This window comes from Nannobrachium achirus, assembly GCF_963921795.1.
Source record: "Nannobrachium achirus genome assembly, chromosome: 18".
NCBI lineage: Eukaryota > Metazoa > Chordata > Actinopteri > Myctophiformes > Myctophidae > Nannobrachium > Nannobrachium achirus.
This window is the reverse complement of record NC_137825.1, coordinates 5014431-5020430: the sequence shown is the minus strand read 5'-3', so window position 1 is coordinate 5020430 and position 6000 is coordinate 5014431.

Genomic DNA, 6000 nt, shown 5'->3' with positions numbered 1-6000 from the left:
TGCAGGCCAGGACAAAGAGGTGGTGTTTGGTGTCCTCCACATCACTGGCAAGGATCCCGTCATAGAGAGAGTCCAGTCCTCTGGTAGTCATCTGAAGTGGCCGGTGTCCTCCCTGTCACCCGTGGGTGCGGTCGCCCAGCGCACCCAGCAGGATGAACACCACGGAGCCGTGTTTGTCTACAAAGACCTGGGGAGTAGCATCGACACTCACACTTTCCGCATCTACCTCGCCCTCAACTGCAGCTCATGGATTGAAGTAAGGATGTCACTAAGATGGAGACTGCATGCACAATTGCATGTGTTGCTAACAGTTTAGCTTAGCATTTACACAAACAGTTTATAATGATATATACCGTAATCATGTGAAACTTTATCACAAGGCACTCGGTTGCACGTGCACCTGTTTCGAATGATATCAACGCACTTAATGCGAAATATTCACGTGCTTTCAGACTCTTCAATGCAGAGGTATCCAAGGATACTTGGATATCCAGTATCCAATATCTCACCAATGCAGAGATATTAGTAGTAAAATGTCGACATCTAGTGGTCAACCTCAGAGGAGCGCAAAAATAAAACCTGAGGTGAATCCCAGCCTCGAACCAGATGCCAAGTATGCTCTGTTCCCCGGTGTAACGCCCCACGCCACAGACCCCGACGGAGCGGCGCGGTATTGGGCGCCGATGACCCCCGTGAGTCGCCACCGAGGCGAGCGCTAGCGAGCCGAGTTGCCGCGACGAGCGGTGGGAACGGCGCCCAATCCCACTCAGCCGCGTTACCGAGTTATGCCGTTATGGACAGAATAGTAAATATTCAGTCCCTCACTATCCACATCTACCCCACTATCCACGTCAAAGATAAATGCACAAAAAAGGAGTCACATCATCCGTTCATTAGCTCAGTCAGTAGAGCACGGATGCAACAAACCCACGGTTTGGGTTCGATTCCCCTGAGGGGAATAATATTCAAGGCGAGAGATATCGGCACATGCGTACTTCAAAGTGCACGTGAACGAGTATCCCGGCGTGGATACTCCTCCGTGGATACCCTGTGGATACTCTCTGCATTCAAATGTCTGAGAAATGGTGAAAAAGTCCGGTTGAATGCGAAGAGAGCAGTCGAAGCCGGTGGCACAGGAGGGTTATCTGTCCACATAGACTCAGTATAACTTTGGTTTTGACTCATCAGATATGACTCCTTTTTGGTCAGTGTGAAATTGTAAAACGCTTTGGATGACAGCTGGTGATTTTTTTTTTTATAATTCAAATGTTTTTTATTTTTTCTTCTTAATACAATTTGATCAATGACCAGATGTCATCAATATTCAAATTATATAATTTCAGGACTGGTTGAAACAGTGTTTTCTCACTTTAATGTGGCCTTCAGTGTTGATTAATGATAACCTGTCAGTCTACATTCTAGTGACCTTCCCTTCTGTCTCTTCTCTCTTCTTGTCCACCTGTTGTCCTTGTGTGTGGCAGGACATCAAGAGGCAGTTGGAGTCTGAGATGGGACATTTCTGTAAAGTTCAGAAGAATCCCAACTGTCTCCTGGTAGAGGGGAAGTACCAGCTCACCAGTAAGCCAAGAGAGGAGATCCACCCTGAGGTGAGTTTGTCTTGATGCGCATATCCCGTATATAGGGAGGGGCCAGCCCATGCAGAGCTTTGTAAGGGATAAGCTAAATGTTAAAATCGCTATGAACATGGTGTATGTACTATAGGGCATAGTAGTCGTGTACCTACTGTATGATAGAAAGCCCAGTTAGTTTTTTCCCCATTTCTTTTAAGCCTGGAATCAAACAATTACATACTATTATCAGAGTCAAGAATGAACCGTGATTCACAAGGAGCCTGAATGGCTTGGTTCCAAGCTTAAAATAATTAATTTTAAATATATGTTTTAAATCTCTTTAAATGATTGGCCTTTCTATCCGTGGAACCAGAAGATGGCCACCACTGCTATGCCTGATAATGAATTAAATTTACAGTGGAAGATAATGATTCTTATGTCTGTGCAGAACTTGCCATTCACCCTGAAACCAACCGAGTTCAAAGGATACTTTGAAGCCAGCTTCAAGCAGCTTCCCTTCACCTTCAACGTTACAACGAGAGGCACTGACGACCTGGTCTCAGTCTGGTCTGCAAAGATTGAACAAGGTACCGAGTGGACACAGTCCACTGCAGTCCACTGTCTACTTGTACATATGGACACGGTCCACTGTCTACTTGAATGTCATGGTCTGCATGTGTTTATTATCTGAATGATGACACCTATCTTTTGTTCTCATGTCAGGTGACTTGGATAAAATGCAGAGCAGGTTCCAACGACTGCTTGGTTGGTTATGGGGCTCGAGGAAAAGCAATACATGTAAGCATGATTCATTTATATACTTTGTGTGATATCAGTGTTTTCACCATCAGACCATCATTTCCATCTCGCGCACACGCACGCACAAACACGCACAGACGTATGCACGAATGCTCGCACCCACAAACTCAAGCCACACTGCATGCACACATGTTGTCTCTAATTCTTTCAGGGCTGTCAAAGTGAGTGCACCAACTGTTTAATTTATGGCCCACCTCTGTGTTTAGCCTGGGACAAGAGACACCAGAAACATAATCATGATTAATCACAGCTAACCTGTAATGAATCTGATTAAAATGCTTACTCTTTTGACAACCCTTCTTGAGGAAACTCAAAGGCAACATTAGACTGACATCCACTATTAGTTGAGGGAAAGAAAACAGCTACAGCTACTGTCACAAATACTCACCTTCAGTATGAACACATCTGTATGGAAGATCATGTCAATGTAACTGATGTGTGTTCTGGTCTGTGCTCTACAAGAAGAACAGAGTAATGTAACTATGTATTGTTGTCTGTAGGTGAGAACAGAGTAATGTAACTATGTATTGTTGTCTGTAGGTGAGAACAGAGTAATGTAACTATGTATTGTTGTCTGTAGGTGAGACTACAGTGTCTCTTCAAGAACAGCAGTATCCTCATCAGTCTGAGCCAATCACAGAGCGTGACTCACATCATGTTCAGGTAAATATCTCAGTCCATGGTTGCCATGGGAACCAGCCTGACATGGTTAATGTGGCTACAGGTACCATGTTCTCCATGTGGGACATTTCAGAAGTAGCAGAGCTGATTGAAGATAATAACGATGAAATAGAAGATCATGATTAATCTTAAAGACAGATTGGACTTTTATACTCAAGATAAGACAGGTCTGTCAGAGACACAGGACACATGACGCTGTCACTCTACCTAATGATATTTCTGAGGTTTTGTTTGAGACAAAATATATGTTCAAGCAGCACGATTACACACACAAGATGATTACTTAGTCAATGCAACAACGTGACTTGGCATAGGCCTATCTTTGCATCGAGTGGCGAGAATGAGGCGATGCAAACGAAGCTCACCATTATGTATTGTTATTTTGCAGTGGGAACACACTTTAAGACTTGTATAGTCTTGAGTCAGTATTACAGCTCATAACTAGAGTTTTAGTGTTGACTCCATGCTAAACTAGAGTTCAGTGTTGACTTCATGCTAAACTAGAGTTTAGTGTTGACTCCATGCGCAAGTCAAATTAACCCAGGGCTTGGGAAAGTGTCTTGTGTTGAGGATATTTTTCATCAGTAAATGTATGTTGAACTTAGAGAGTAGACTAGTCTTTACCCGGGGGTGTCGACACCTTATTCTGGTGAGCTCTAGGAATGTCTATTCAGTTTTACTAATGTAAATAGTAACTTGTTGTGGAGTTGTAATGTATTATTTCTACATACAGAGTGATGTGTTCGGTGCAACAGCATTAAGACCAAGCCTCTCTGGTGATGATGAAACAGTGGCTGAAGGTGTGATGCAGGTTGCAGGTTAGTTTCCTTTTTCTGTTATCATTCAACCTATTATTAGCATTTATTCTAACACAAATACTGTACTGGATGAATAGAGCTTAACCTTTAAATTAAAAACTCTTCAGATTCTTGATGATGTAACTTAGTGAATCAGTTCATTGAATTTGAATATAGTGTGAAGCTGGTTGCACACTGCACTGCAGTGTTTCGTTGCGTTTTGGAAATCCGAAATCCGTACCAGGGAGAGTGTGAGGAAAGAGAGAGAGCGCAAGGGACTCAATGCGACAGCTGCGAAAATCTGAAAAAAATCAACCCTGGTCAGAAAATAAATACGAAACGGGCGGCAGTGTGCAAACGTAATTGACATAACGTGAGGTTGATTTCTTTATTCACACGCTCCGAAATATTCACCCCGATATTCGGCCCAAAAACGCAGCTGTGTGCAAAGACCTTTAGTGTCTAGAGTTTGATGCAGTTTGTGGCTTTAGAAGCTGCTTGTTTTCTTCACATCAGGAACATGAAAGTCATTTCTGTTACAGAATAATGAAATGCACTGCTTATAAATGTAAGTCATTTATCATGAGAGGGAGTGGGTTGTTTACCACTGTTTCAGGGTTGTAGTCTGGCTGCCAGCTTAGCATTTATGCTAAGTTGGTATCAAAGGTATGATATTTGGTATATAGTTTTTTTTATTGGCCTAAAATGTTGTTTATATATATACGTTCATGAAACCACCTGCTGACGGCCTGTCAGCATTGAGCAATTTTTTATATAGGGGGTAAAAGTCTGGGCCCATCACTTACTATACACTATACCATAAAGGAAAGAAATACCCCCAAAAAATCTGCTTTAAGTAGCATGTGAGGGGTCAAACTAGGGGTTTATAATGATTCTGAATCCATTGCAAGCATTTGTTTTTGATTGAAAAACCTTCCTTGGGCTTAAAAAGCCCCACACAAAATTGTGAAAAGTGATGATTCATCACTAAACCATATTTTTGTTTGTCTGTTTTTAGGCCAAGGAATGTTTTTCATGCCAGACCGATGCTTGCAATAGATTCAGAATAATTATAAACCCATTGTTTGACCCCTCAGGCCCTCACATGCTACTTAAAGCAGATTTTGGGGGGTATTTCTTTCCTTTTATAGTATAGTGTATAGTAAATGAATGGGCCCCACACTTTTACCCCCATAAAATAAATTGCTCAATGCTGATAGGCGGTCAGCAGGTGGATTCATGACTGGATGTATATAGACAATATTTTAGGCCAATAAAAAAAACTATATACCACATTCCATACCCCTCCTCAGCCACGACAAAACTGTCAAAAGTGATGACTCATCACAAAATCATATTTTTGTGCGGCTGTTTTTAGGCCAAGGAATGTTTTTCATACCAAACCAATACTTGCAATGGATTCAGAATAATTATAAACCCCTACTTTGACCCCTCACATGCTACTTCAAGCAGATTTTTTGGGGGGATTTTTTTGCTTTATAGTATAGTGTATAGTAAGTGAATGGGACAAACTTTTACCCCCTATAAAACAAATTGCTCAATGCTGACAGGCCGTCAGCAGGTGGTTTCATGAACGTATATATATAGACAACATTTTAGGCCAATAAAAAAAACTATATACCAAATATCATACCTTTGATACCAACTTAGCATAAATGCTAAGCTGGCAGCCGGACTGCGAAGCCGAGTGGAACAAATCATGGAACAAATCAGATTCCAATTTCACACATACGAATGAAGCTAAAAGGTGACCGTGCCTTTTCGGTTGTTTTTATTATCATTGGTGTAACTTAGCCCCACCCCCTCTTCTGATTGTTTGATAGGCCTAATTGATAGACCACCTGAACCAAAGATCACGGACAGCCGTTCTGTTCTAGGCACAGACCCACTCTCTTCACAAGATATCCATAATTCCGTGTATACACATTTTTCTATCAATGTACCATGTTGGACATATTATTTATTGCAGTATGTTATCCTTTGCTTTGTGTAAAGGCAAAAGGGCTTTCTTCACCACACATCGGGGGTCTTTGGTCAGAAACGTCAAGACCGTGGATGACATCGTTGATGACCTGATAAGCTCGGGGTTCCCTGCTGGTTTGGCCGCCAGA